This window comes from Equus asinus, chromosome 1 (genome assembly GCF_041296235.1).
Source record: "Equus asinus isolate D_3611 breed Donkey chromosome 1, EquAss-T2T_v2, whole genome shotgun sequence".
Taxonomy (NCBI): Eukaryota; Metazoa; Chordata; class Mammalia; order Perissodactyla; family Equidae; genus Equus; species Equus asinus.
This window is the reverse complement of record NC_091790.1, coordinates 138049223-138063550: the sequence shown is the minus strand read 5'-3', so window position 1 is coordinate 138063550 and position 14328 is coordinate 138049223. Positions and strand designations below refer to the sequence as shown.

Sequence of the window (14328 nt, the reverse complement as noted above, 5' to 3'; positions counted from 1 at the left end):
TCCCCCTTACCCGAGCGGGAGCCGCCGCCGGCGGGGAGGGTCGGGCGGCCGCGGCTCCCCCCTCCTGGAGGCGCCCCCCGCCCGCGGTGGCCGCGCTCGGCTCGGCGCCGGCCGCTCGGCGCCCCTCCACCCACTGCTCACGGCGCAGCGCCGAGGGCGGCTGCGGCGGCCGCTTCCCCTCGCGCCGCGACCCCCACGCGCGCCCTGCCCGCGCCGGGCGGCCCCGGGAGGCGCGCGGCGCTCCCCAACGCCATTGCGGGCGGGCGGCGGCGGCGGCCGGGGCCGGACGCGCTCGCGCCCTCGGGCCGGCCTGGGGCGGGGGTCCCGCCGAGGCAGGGGCTTCGCCCACGTGCGGCCGCCCGCGCCGGCCGTTTGCGCGGCCCGGGAGCCGGGGCGTGATGGGGGAGAGGCTGCGGGGGTGAGGAAGGCCCGGGGTAACAGGTGCCTCACCTCGGCTGATGGGATTAACTCTAGGGCCGCAGAGAGAGGGAGCCCGGCAGCAAAATCCCAGGAGAGGGAGAGAGAGGGAGCCTCTGGCGGCCAACGGAGGGCGAAAAGCACCGGCCCGAGGCGAGGCCGCCCCACCCCCTCGGCCGTGGGCGAGGGCCCTCAGGCCCGGGGCGAGGCCTGCCCTTCTAGGCCCTGTGTGCCTTTCTGCTCGGGCGTTGCTTCGCTGCTGGGGCCCCACAAGGTCTGCGGTTAACTCCATGACCCCGAGGCATTAAACCCCCGGGCCGCTCTCCTGGCCTGGAAGGCCAACACTTAGGCCCAGATCCCGTGTTGCCTCCACCTAGGCCGCTGCGGCCTCCGCCTAAACACCCACCTTGACCTTAAGGCTCCACCGCTAAAAGGAATGGAATGAGGAAGTCTTCTGACTTTCTCCTCAGGAGAGAGCTTTTCAGACCCCCAGCCCCTCCCTTTTATAAATGCTCAGTACCCCCTCCACCCCTCCCCCGCAAATACCAGAAGTATTACAGCCTTACTGCAAAACATAAACCTGATCATGACCTTCAGTATAGACCTTTAAACAAATTCTCCCAAAAGCTCTATGGAATAGAAGCTCTTAAAGGATAATTTTTCAAGAAGGTAAAAACATGACTCTCATAGGAATATAAAACGAAGATGTGTCAAAAATGTTATTTGACTCATTGATTAGGAGGAGAACCAGCAAGATATTGCAACCCATTCAAATGAGAATGTGAAGAACAGACCTTCATGGTCAATCAGGAAAGAGGACAAACTGGTTAATATTCTACAAGGCACTAAAATGTAATGTCTTGAATTATCTGTTCTACAGGGCAGTAATCAATTGTATCTCAGGAACAAAATAATTTTGCATTTCTATAGATAAGAACCATTTACATTAACAAAGTTTCTACAGCCTAGAGAGTAGTAAAACAGCTTAGCCAAAGGCCGTCAAAGGTGCAGACTACTGTAGAACCGCAAAATTCCAGGATCCTGTAGATAACATCCGGCATTCCATTGAAAGGACACCCAGTAATCTTTTGCCCATTTCAAAGTCTTACACAAGTTTTCCCAACAGAGCTATTATTATCTGCATTTTACAGATGGGAAAACTGAAGTTTAAGTTTTCTAACTTACCCACAGCTTTATCAGCTAGTAAATAAATATGGCTGGATATGAACCTCTGCTAGTCTCCACACAGAATCTGTATCTGGGAGCAAAACCTTTTCTCAATTTCAAAACGTCTTTGTAAGTACTCAAGTCTATGTATCTTTTATTTTGAACAGTGATTTTTCTTTTTCTTCAAGCCTCACCAAATTCTGGGTGCTTTCCCAAGAAATTGGCATTCTCTGTCTACGAAGTGGATGTCACTTCTATAAGCATAAACAGATGTAACAGGCAATGTGAGGGGGCTGTGGTTCCAGTCTCCACTTTTGGAAAGAACATTTGTGCTGTCTGGGATAATTTAGTGGAAAGGTTCCTGTCATTTATTTGCAGTATGGAAACCATATTTTTTAGGAGAATAACCTAAATAAATGCAGCAACCTAATCACTGAGTTCTGTCTGTAGAAGAGGGGGCAGAGCTGGCAATAAAATCAGTCTTACACCTCTTTGCAAAAAGATGATTCATACAGAAAAGCAGCCTAAAGAATTTGGTTGGTTTGGGTTTCATTTTTTTTTTAATGTGAACCTTCTGGAAAAATTCATACTAGAGGAATGAATGACAGAGTTTTTAAAACATAATGCTGTTAATTTAAGATTCCTGGATTGCCCATAGTCTATCTTCCACTTCTGACGCTTACCTGAATGTTTGAAGGGTCCGCTAGACCAGTGCTAAACCAATATAGGTGGCTATTTAACTTTAAATCAATTAAAATATTTAATTTTGTATTTACAATTAAAAATTCAGTTCCTTAGTCCCACTAGCCACATTTGAAGGACTCAGTAGCTACATGTGGCTAGTGGCTACTGTGTGGGACAGTGTAGATAGAGAACATTTCCATCACAGAGATTTCCATTAGACAATGCTGTCCTAGACAACATTTGCACTTCTATAAATTAGGAAAGGTATGTTGACTTTATAAGGGTTAAAACTTAGTTCAAAGATCATTAATGTATTGGGAATTAGAGGTCCTATGTTTTGCAAATTCCAATTGGAAAGGGGCGGGAGCAGTGTTAAGGCATGAAAAGTGAAGTTCAGTACTGACGTGCAAGGCATCCAAAATGCAATGTGTTTGGGGTGGGAAGGGTTTGATTTTCAGATAAGATTTCTTTCATAAATCATGTAAAATATTGTCGGCTGTTATTCTTATTTCCTTTGTAACCAATAATATCATAATTAGTAAGAGTGAACCATGAGATTAGTCAATAAACAAAAAGTACAAAATGTATGCTATGTTGTTTTAGGGGTTTTTCTCAATATATTTTTTAAATTTTCATAATAGATATTCTGAATAACTATTCAAAGAATAAATTATTCATGTGTGTAGGTGAAATATTGGGTGCAGTTGTGAAATTAAAACTAAATCAAGCCTGAATCAAAGTTTAAGACTAGGGAAAATTAACTAAACTGAGCCTGAAGCCTGCCTATCACTCCTTAATTTATAACAGGAAGGCACCTGGCTGATTGTGTATTAACAGAAGTTCATAAAAGGAAGGAAGAGAATAGAACAAACAAGTCTCTAGAATAATTCCTTTATGGAGTAGGCAAAGTAATAGAACAGTTCCTATAGGTAATTTTACACATAACTTGAGCAAAAAAGGATATTTTACTCATATTACTATTTCTTTACCAATACTGATAAGAAAAATGTCTTGACAGTAATGAGGCAACTTGTTTACCAAAAGTTTAGTTATAACTGCTTATTTCACATTTGTAAATATCAGCGTACTCTGTCGTCTTCAGATGTAAATGTTGGTATTCAGATATCTTAAAGGTCCATCTTTTAAGCTAACCATCCCTCTTTAATGCTAAAAACTTGTACTTTTTATGGTATTTCACACGCACGCCATTGTAAAGGTGAAATATATTTCTCTAAAATAGTGGGAGAGTCCTCATGCTTACATTCAGAATGCATCAGAGATAAGTATGATCAGTCTGATGCCAGCTATAGCTAGCATAAAATTAAGCTTGATAAATGGATTGTGTAATCTAGAAAGTGTCATTTCTGCCCAAATACATGATAATGATTCAACATGACTTTCTACCTACATTCATGGCTTGGGTATGCCGTTGAAAATTTATACCATCATCTTGGTCCATTTCTTGTTCTACAGTACATCCAGTATCTGGGCTTTTTGGCCTAAAAGTAGGCTCATGATAGGTGTGAGTGTTTACTTTCATTTGCTATAAGTTATGAACTATGGAACTTCTTGGGATTTCTCAAAGTGATTTTTAAGTTATTATTAATATCTTAGCTCTATAAATAAACCACAGTAGATTTACACAGTGTGTTTAGGCCAAAGTGATGGATCTTTTCTTTTATTCCTATTTTTACTTCATTTGGTTGCCCACACAAAACACAGAAAACCAAGAGTTTTGTTGTACTAAACATCGATATGATGTTTTCATTCCTGTCACTGCTTCTAAGGTTGAAACAATAGCTGCTATAACCATTCTTTTCAGTTTTCAGTTTTATAGTGGTGCAAATTGCATGTTTAAAAACAAGTGGGAGATATTTATCTCTTTCTACAGAAGCCCATTTTACTTTCAACAGATTAGCCTCTCTGGCAGACAGATTCTAGTAATGGGACTCTTATCTGCCAATGCTCCCCCCACGGGGTACACCTGAATTCTGTCGTCCTTGGGATTGGCATGTTGTCTCTCTGCTTCAGAATAATTAATTATTTCAAGACTGAAACAAACGGGAGAGACATGGTGATCCTTCCCTGAGAGAACAGTTAGCAAAGTGTCAAATTGAGATGCAAATTGAAAACATTTTACTGGAATTCATATTCAGTACTCTTACCCTAGAGATGCCAAGCCTAGTTCTTGAGCTAGGCTTGGTGTAGCTCTTCTTTGCACACAATTGTTAGAGGAAATAGTTGTCTAAAACACACTAGTTGTGAAAATATGGAGAAAAGAATCAAAGAATAACAGAGGTACCAGAGTAGCTTCTCTATTCCATGGCGTTAACCTTGGTGAATTAATTGTTAACGTAAATAAATAAACACCCTGTTTGTCTACAATTAAACAGGAGATTTCTATGATTTTATTTCCATTTCCAGTCTAGTTCTAGTAACAAAACCTCCTTGGGGAGGTTCGTTATAGTATCACTCTGTACAAAATTCAAATTATAACAAACTGCATTTTTAGAAAATTCTAGAATTTAATTTATAGATGTGATTGTCTGCTTTTAGAAATAATAAAAAATTTCCTCTGAAGTTGATGCTACATTTTCTATAGGTTCTTAACCGTAATCTTGATGTCTAGCATAGAGTGTTATCAATGACCATTATTTTAACACATAGATTCAAATAGAGTTTGAAAATATATCATTATGCCTTACATGTTTATACACTATTGAATTTTTGAATTGGATGACTAATGAACAAGTATTTATCCTAATCAGTGGGCAGATCTTGAGCAACCAATCCTCTTGTTCTTGTCCTAGGGCAGTACCCAACACTATGATTGTATTTGGAAATGTTGTTGGCCTTAAAGTTAGTTTCTTCCTCTTTTTTTCCCCCTGCTAAGGAAGATTAGCCTTGAGCTAACATCTATTGCCCATCTTCTTTTTTTGCTTGAGGAAAATTAGCCCTCAGTTAACATCTGTACCAGTCTTCCTTCAGTTTGTATGTGGGTCACCACCACAGCGTGACTGATGAATGGTGTAGGTCCACACCCAGAATCCAAACCTGTGAACTCCGGGCGGCTGAAGCGTAGCGTGCCAAACTGAACCGTGATACCACAGGGCTTGCCCCAGAGTTAGTTTTTTCTCGATTAAGCCCCTTCAAAGTTCTTCACTCCACTAGAATCTCTGATTAGATTCTAAATGTATAGAAGGATCACATACTTTCTGGGCTTTTGTTCTATTGCTGTTATAAGAAAAACCTTTCAAACTTTCAGCAACTGTAAGATTTTAGTTTTCTAAAAACATATTTATGTAAGTTAAAAATAAAGAGACCAGTTAGTCTAGAAAATCTTGTCTTAATCGTGCTCCTGATTTTTGTTTAATTGAGCAAAACCCTGTTAAATTCTACAATTAATAATTTTCTAGCCTACAAGCCATGTATGTGTTCCCTTATATTAAGTTACTTTTTAAAAAAATCCATGGGCACCAAGCTGGTATATGCAAAAATTCAATATGCTATTTATTTTCCATGTTGAATTGTAACAAACACTAACAACAAGCTAAACATCTCATTTATTTTGTGAATACAGAAATAGCATAGTGAACAGTTGAAAACAGCCTAATACTTAGCTGGGTCATCAAATGAAATGAAATTCATATTTTATGATACTGAGAATAGAAACAAACACATTGATGTGAGATGAAATTGAGCTAATATTAATTAAAATTTTAGAAGGGAGTTAAATAACATAGTTACCAAAACAAGATATCATCTTTACTGGGAGTATAAATTTAGCCTGTTGTAGCTTTAAACTGAAGGAAACTGAATTTGTGGATTTTTTTTAAAAATTTGCTTTTTCTAGATTTTAACAATCTAGTCTGACATTGCTTCGTGAAGCCTGAATAATTTTCTTATAATAAACCACTTGTACTTGAGTACAGTGTGCTGTAATATAATTTGAGCTCATCTCAAGAGCCTCAGAAGTTAAGCAAGGCTAGCAGCTTACAACTAAATGATGGACTGCCACACACTCACCCAAAGGAGAGTTGGACCAAGGCCGACTGAGGCATTCAGATGCATAAATAAATAAACATTTATTATGTGATGTAGTTTTATTTTCTGAAAAGGAAATGCACTTTCAAAAATCTAACACTAAGCTTAAAATTGACACTGAGATACTCTTGGATGAGTGCTGACCCAGAAACTTGCATATTTACATTTAGGGACAGTTGCCAAATACTTGTACATCATCATCACCTCATTAAAACCATTCTGATCACTTCTGTGGGATTTTCGAATCACAAGGTCATTGCATGCTCTTAATGACTTTTATGTTGCTTAAAATGATATTGTCTCTAACTGTGGAAGATATGACTTCTCTGCAAGATTCTAACCATTTGTTTGGGTATGTAAAACCTAAGAAATATAAGGAACAATTTAGAGGGATCAATAAAAATAACACAAAACATTTCTAATAAATTACTATCTTGTGGGCTCACCATGTGGAAATCAAATACACAATTGATTCTGAATAGTTCTTGGTAGGATTTAAACATTTTTAAATAAAGTAAACTGCCTTATGTAATAGTTGTGTTCAAAAGAAACCACTTGTGTAGCCTATGGAATCTTTATTAAATAAGTTAATAAGATTCTGCTATGTTCCTTGCTCGTAGAAAATTTCATTATCTAGTTTTAATTCCCTGGCATAGTGCTAGGCATGAAAGGTGAATATTAGCTATTGACAAGAAATTTTCACAGATTGAGGTATAAGGAGTAGCTATTCTAGTTTAAAACTGATACAGCTTGAACTAAAGAAGCCTGACTTATGGCCCATCAAACATACATTGCACATCTGCTTTAACCATTAAAGTAAAGAGTGCACTCTTTGAAGATAAGAATGCATACTTCCCCTCCTACAACGCTATTATGGGTAACGCCTTTATTAGTACTCCTGAAGATAAGTTCCCTTTCCCAGACATGAGGGTCACGTTGACCTGCTAATTTGCAACTGAATATCTCTTTGAAACTTTCATGAATATGTGTATCCTGGGCATATTTGATGTATGTTATTTGTTCTAAAAAGGTATAAAACTGTACTGAAAACCATGCTTCTCTGAACGCTTTCCTCCTTTGTGGAGACTGCCTTCCTGGGTTATAATCCTCAACTTGGCTCATATAAAAGTCACCTTATCTCTCCTATCTATAGAATGGTTACTGGTAAATTTCATTGGCAGTATCCTTGTCTTTGTAAAGGATGCTAGGAAAGCAATATAAGAAAACAGATAAACTACATTAGAAAATTTAGAAAATATTCCTCTTTGCTAGTATCATGTCTAGTATCCCAAACCTTGTGTGAAGTCAGAATCACCTAGAGAGCTTGATCAGATTCAAATTACTGGGTCCTATGTCAGCTGTCCTGAATAGGAATCTCTGGGGTGTAATCTAGTAAACTCTACAATCTTCCAGAGGTGATTCTGTTGTGCAGCTAGACTGAGGATGGAACTTTGGGAAACACTAAATAGGTGATGTAACTGACATTATTGCTAATGACTAGTATATACCTAAGTTCTCACTCCCGAATCACTACTTGGTATACTCTGTGTAGTAGAATTGTCATATATGTGGAGAATCTTCTGGGACCGTGAGTAGGAGGTGTCAGAAACCATGCTAGCCCTGTCTTCCCTGCTCTGTTTTTTGGTTATGGAGGTCTACTCCCAGCTTTTTGGTTAAGGAAATAGTGACAGCCATGCTTTGTAGTTCCTGTCCTGATTCGTTCTCTACGTTTATCCAAGAAGGCTAGAAAAATTTATAAATGTGGTACTCACATTTTAAGAATTGAGATGTCTTCTTGAGACCCTCTGTTCAAAACTTTCCACTAACTTCAAGATTATCCAGAAAAATTTTAGTCTTTTAGAATATCTCTAAATTTGAGAATACAGTGATATGTTAGCTACCTCTATTAAGATTTCAGAAACTTCTCAACCAACTGGTGGATACTTTGCCGAGCCACTGAAATTCTAATTCCATCAGAAAATGGAGAAGTTTTAGAGGCAGCCAAATATGGAGCATGTTTTTAAGAGATCATTTTCAAAAAAGGTAAAATCATGACTCTCATACAGATTTAAAAATGAAAATGTGTTCATGATTTTATTTAAGTAATTAATGAGGAAACTGGAAAGATATTACAACCAGTTCAAGGGTGATTATTTTTAAAAAACACGTTTATGTTGGTGTAGTGGTTAAGTTTGGCATGCTCCACTTCGGCGGCCCAGGTGTGAAGCTTCACATCCCAGGCTCAGACCCACACTGCTCATCAGCCATGCTGTGGTAGGCGTCCCACATGTAAAGTAGAGGAAGATGGGCACAGATGTTAGCTCAGGGCCAGTCTTCCTCAAGCAAAAGAAGAGGAGGATTGGCAACAGATGTTAGCTCAGCGCTAATCTTCCTCAGCAAAAAAAACCAAAAAGCCCCACATTTATACATCTGAAACATTAGAATTAAGATATAAATTAAAACAAAAATGGCCTCTTCCTCAGTAGGGGAGAGAAGTGAACCTCCAGCTGACAGAATTTATAGATCTACAGGCAGGAATTATTTTGCATTGCTATCAGCTATCTTAAAGACAATGAAAGGCTACAATCAGATACCTGGAAGAATGTGATCTAAACAACGCATAGTTTTCTTTTGAAGCATAATGTTCTTCTTAAAATGTCAGACGTCAGGGCCTCCATCAGTTTTCCCTTCTTTATTTCCAAACACGTACATTAATGATTTTTGGGAAATACACAGGAATATTCATAACGGCATTATTAATCATAGCCAAAAAGGGAAAGCAACGCAAATATCCATCAAATGATGAATGAATAAATAAAATGTAATGTGTCTATACAATGGAATATATTTGGCAACACAAAGAAATGAAGTACTGACACATGATACAACATGGTTAAAGCTTGAAAACATTAGGTTAAATGAAAGAAATCAGTCACAAAAGGTCACATATTGTATGATTCCATTGGCACAAAATGTCCAGAATAGGCAAATCTATAGAGACAGAAAATAGATTAGTAGTTGCTTAAGGCCAGGACTGGGGGTTAACGCGAGGGAGTGACAGCTAACAGATAGAGAGTTTCTGTTAAGGGATATGAAAATGTTCTAAAATTAGATTGTGATGGTGGTTGTACAACCCTGTGAATATACTAAAACACATTGAATTTACACGTTAAAAGGATCAATTGTGTGATATGTGAACCATATCTTGATAAAACTGTAAAAGATAATCTTTGGCTAGTCTATAATGAAATCCACAGCACCAAAACAAATTGCTTAGATCTAGTATAATTCCCACATTTTAAATCAAGTTAACTTTGTAGGATAACACTGTTGTCTATCACTGAATAGTTCTCTTAAAGTATTAGATATATAGGTCAGGGCTAATTCACATTACAGCTTAAGAATTGCTGAGCTAAAACTAAGTAGAATAATTCATGTTTGTACAGTTATGTGATGGTCTGCACATAGTAAGGAAACAAAATTGGAAATGAAAAATGTGTTTCATCTAAGTATCAAAACATTAGATCAATAATTTCACTCAGTATTGGGGTTTACAGTATCTCTGTGACTTGGACCAATGTTAACTTTACCTTGCTTCAAATCCTGTTTGGAATGCAGTAAAGATAAACGAATATATAGAGAAATAGTTCTTTGTCTGATTTGACATATCTGAAAAATTAGAAGGGAATAGGTAAGGTACCCATGGGCAGATAACCTCTGTAAATGCCTGGTTTTGTTTGTTTGTTGTTCTTTTATTTGTTTTCCAAAATGCCTCACAATTAGTCAAAACTTTTTCTACACACAAATAAGTACATATCAGGCAATGTGAGAGATTTTTAAACAAATAGGTCCAAAATTTGCATCCAAACAAGACCTCCCTCAAAGCAATCTTTTAAGTCTATGCAATAATGAACATTTTCATTCTTTGAAGTACAATTTGATGTGTATAAACAATCTAAAGGCATCTGCAGTCAAATCCAGTATGAGAAGGGAAAGTAGTGAATTGAGCTTTCTTAAGTAGCTCATTGACTGAGTCATAACAGTTCATAACAAAAGAGGAGTTCCAAAGGATAATTTTTAGTGTTATTTGAAAAAGCATATTCTTGGAAGAGGATAATACTCATTTTGATGCATAATTTATGTGTTTGTTTTATTGCATTTTAATCGTGCCTCATTATTGTCACACATTCTAGTATTTATTATACGACAAATATTATACAGACAAATAACAACAATCACTTTATAATATAGTAGGTAACATCACACAGCTTCGTTATACAATGGAAAGTTGTCCCCAGCACACTAGGTAAAAACGTATAAGAAGCTGACACAGAGTATTATCTCAAAGCCAGTTTTCATTGTTAAAAGTGTGATTGTCTCATAGTCAGTTTTTTTTGTTTTGTTTTGTTTTATGTGAGGAAGATCGGCCCTGAGGTAACATCTGTTGCCAGTCTTTCTCTTTTTGCTTGAGATTGTTGCTGAGCTAACATCTATGCCAATCTTCCTCTATTTTTTGTATGTAGGATGCTGCAACAGCATGGCTTGATGAGCAGTGTGTAGGCCCATGCCCGGGATCTGAACCAGTGATGAACCCTAGGCCACCGAAGTGGAGCACGTGAACTTAACCACTACGCCACCAGACCGGCCCCTCATAGTCAGTTTTTATTGTTTCATTTTCATTGTTAAAAGTGTGATTTCATCTTGAGAAAGACAAAGCTGGAGGCCTCACACTTCCTGATTTCAAAACATATTACAAAGCTACAGTAGTCAAAATAGTATGGTACCAGCAAAAAGACAGATGTATAGACCAATGGAACAGAATAGAGAAGCTAGAAATAAACTTTTACATATGACAAAATGATCTTCAACAAAGGTACCAAAGCTACACAATGGGGAAAGGAAAGTCTCTTCGACAAATGGTGCGGGGAAAACAGAATATATAGCTGCAAAAGAGTGAAGTTTGACCCTTATGTTACACCAGATACATAAGTTAACTCACAGTAGATTAAAGACCTAAACATAAGACCTGAATCTGTAAAACTTCTAGAAGAAAACTTATGGGAAAAGCTTCATGACATTGGATTTGGCAATGATTTCTTGGATATGATATTGAAAGCACAGGCAATAAAGTGAAAATAGACAAATGGGATTACATTAACTTAAAAGTTTCTGTGGAGCAAAGGAAACAATCAGCAGAGTGAAAAGGCAACCTACAGAATGGGAGAAAGTACTTATAAACCATATGTCTGATAAGAGGTTAATATCTAGAAAATATAAAGAACTCCTACAACTAAACAACAAAGAGCCAAGCAATCCAATTAAATAATGAGCAAAGAAGTTGAATAGACATTTCTCCAAAGAAGACATACAAATGCCTAACATGTACATTAAAAGATGCTCAACATCACTAATCATCAGGAAAATGCAAATCAAAACAACAGTAGATATCACCTCACACCGATTAGAATGACCATTATAAAAAACCAAGAAAATAACAACTATTAGTGAGGCTATGGAGAAATTGAAACCCTCGTGCACTACTGGTGGGAATGTAAAATGGTACAGCCACTATGGAAAACTGTATGGAGGTTTCTCAAAAATTTTAAAACAGAATTACTATATAGTCCAGCAATCCCACTTCTAGATAATTACCCAAAAGAATTGAAAAGAGGATTTTGAAAGGATATTTACACACCAATGTTCATTGCAGCATTATTCACGATCGGCAAGATGTGGAAGCACCTAAATGTGCATCAACAGAAGAATGGATAAAATTAATGTGGTCTATGCGTACACTGGAATATTGTTCTGCCTTTTAAAGAAAGGAAACCCTGTCATATGCTGCAACATGGATGAACCCTATGACATTTGTGGTGGAATAAGCCAGCCACAAAAAGACGTATACTGCATGACTAAATTTATGTGATATATCCCAAATAGTCCACCTCTTAGAAGCAGAAAGTAGAATGGTGATTGCCAGGGGCTGAGGGGAGGGGGAGAAAGAGGAGTTGTTCAATGGATATAGAGTTTCAGTTTTGCAAGATGAAAAACTTCTAGAGATCTGTTGTACAACAATGTGTATAGAGTTAATACTACTGTACTGTATGCTTTAAAAAGGTTGATAGTAAATTGTATGTATGTTTGACCACAATAGAAAAAAGTGTGATTTCGTTGCTGCAAGGTGAACCTATAACAAAGAAAATCAAGTTTACATGTATCATAGTCTCTGAAGAATCATCAAAATCAAGGTTAATTGGCAGGAAAGGTAATTCATACACAAGCCTACTTTGCCAGGTTTCACATTTCTAGCTTCACAAATGCCTCAGAAGGTATGGAAATTGCTTCCTTATTTTTCAGGGACATTATTGCTTGGCTGTGTTATAAAACCTACGTGCCATGTACTTTGAAAGTATATAAATGCTTCAGCTCTTTTAACCTTGACTTTTGTATTTGTAATTGTAGGTCTGACTTCTTACCTTATTCGTGCAGAACAAACAGTCAAACAACTATTTCCATATGAATCCAGATGCTGTTTTGATTCTGACTCCACCTGAGGATAGCGGATTAGATGGAGACACTGCTTCCAGTCTGACGGAATGATTTCAGCTGGTCCAGCCTAACTCAAATTCATCTTTACTCTGACGAATTAGATACGTCAGTTCTCTGGTACTTCTGCCATGAAGTTAGTCTCTTGAACTTGAGCCAGAGAACCACTCCAATTCCTGTTTGAACTCTGGAATTCCCATGTCATTGGGCCTTACCCTGCCCTCCTTTGAAATTCTCTCTCGTCTTTCTCTCTCTCTCTGTCCTTCATCATTCTCACCAGACAAGTAGGAGCTGTATACCGAGTTAACTTTGAACATCTATAAATGGCAAATACATGTTCATTTCACTTGTTTCACCTTAGCCTAAGGAATCAAGTTGAATTAGCTTCTTCACTTAAAAAGCAAATTAGCAATACATTTTATTGGTCTCATAAAAATCAAGCAGCTTGATTATTAGTCTGAAACTTTATATTTGGTTTCATTAAATGTTTGACAAATTTTAAAATATTTGTTGTAAACCAGGCTGAAATTCCCAAAATGTTGAAATCTTTATGTACATTCTTTTACTTTTATTTTTATTTTTTTGCTGAGGAAGATTCACCTTGAACAAACATCTGTGCCAGTCTTCCTCTATTTTGTATGTGGGTTGCTGCCACAGCATGGCCACCGATGAGTACTGTAGGTCTGTGCCCGGGCAGGGAACCTAGACCGCCAAAATGGAGGATGCCAAATTTAACCACTAGGCCACAGGGCCAGCCCCTATATATTTAAATATGCTAGTTTATAAAACAAATGTACGAAAAGGAGTGATGTGCTGATAAATGTTTAACAACTGGCCCTCCACAGGGATTAGGGGATTGCAGTATTTGCCATTTTGCATGGTGTAATTACTCCAACAATGGCCAATTTCAAATTACTGTAGGGGAGGAAGACATTTCCTCTACCCACTGTGGGTTCTTCTGGTCAGAGAACAAATTAAATTCACGTGAGACAGAATAACAGGAGAAAATTAAACAAAGCTTTGTAACATGTATACATGGGAGAGGCTCAGGCAAGCTGAGCAACTCGCCAAAATGGCTGAAGCCACCACCTTAAATATCATATTCAGCTAAAGACAAAGGAGGATGTTGGGGGTGTGGGGAGTCAGTTACAGGAGGTTACCAGACAAGCACAGTAAACAGGAATAAGATTATTATGCAGATTTAAGTCTTTGCCTTCTGCATTGATAAGAGTTTCTAGAGATAAGGTCATCCCCCTTCTTCCTGGTACAGAGAGGGAGACACCTTTACAGATGGAGATTTCCCTTACAAATGTAAGTGTCTCTTAACAAAGGGTAAGTAAATTCTACTTTTCAGTTGCTTTCCTGTCTGCAGTTTATTAAAAGTAACCAGCCCCAAACAATCCTCATGCCAAAGAGACGTATCTTGGGGTGGCCAGTTCCAGGCCCCCACATTACCAACATACAATTCCT

General features: G+C 38.3%; 1 protein-coding gene across 22 annotated transcripts in view; it reads right to left on the bottom strand.

Moving 5' to 3' along the window:
* Window positions 1–609, bottom strand: part of PPP1R9A (protein phosphatase 1 regulatory subunit 9A) — a 314401-nt gene extending 313792 nt beyond the window's left edge. For 13 of the 22 annotated variants that reach the window (XR_011503130.1, XR_011503129.1, XM_044766982.2 and 10 more), the window contains exon 1: window positions 11–149. The gene's annotated coding sequence lies outside the window, so the exon portion shown is untranslated. Of the gene's footprint in view, window positions 1–10; window positions 150–450 lie in introns of those variants that run through there. The other 9 variants (XM_070508546.1, XM_070508560.1, XM_070508623.1 and 6 more) reach the window with 2 other exon arrangements.
* Between the last annotated feature and the right edge of the window lie 13719 nt (window positions 610–14328).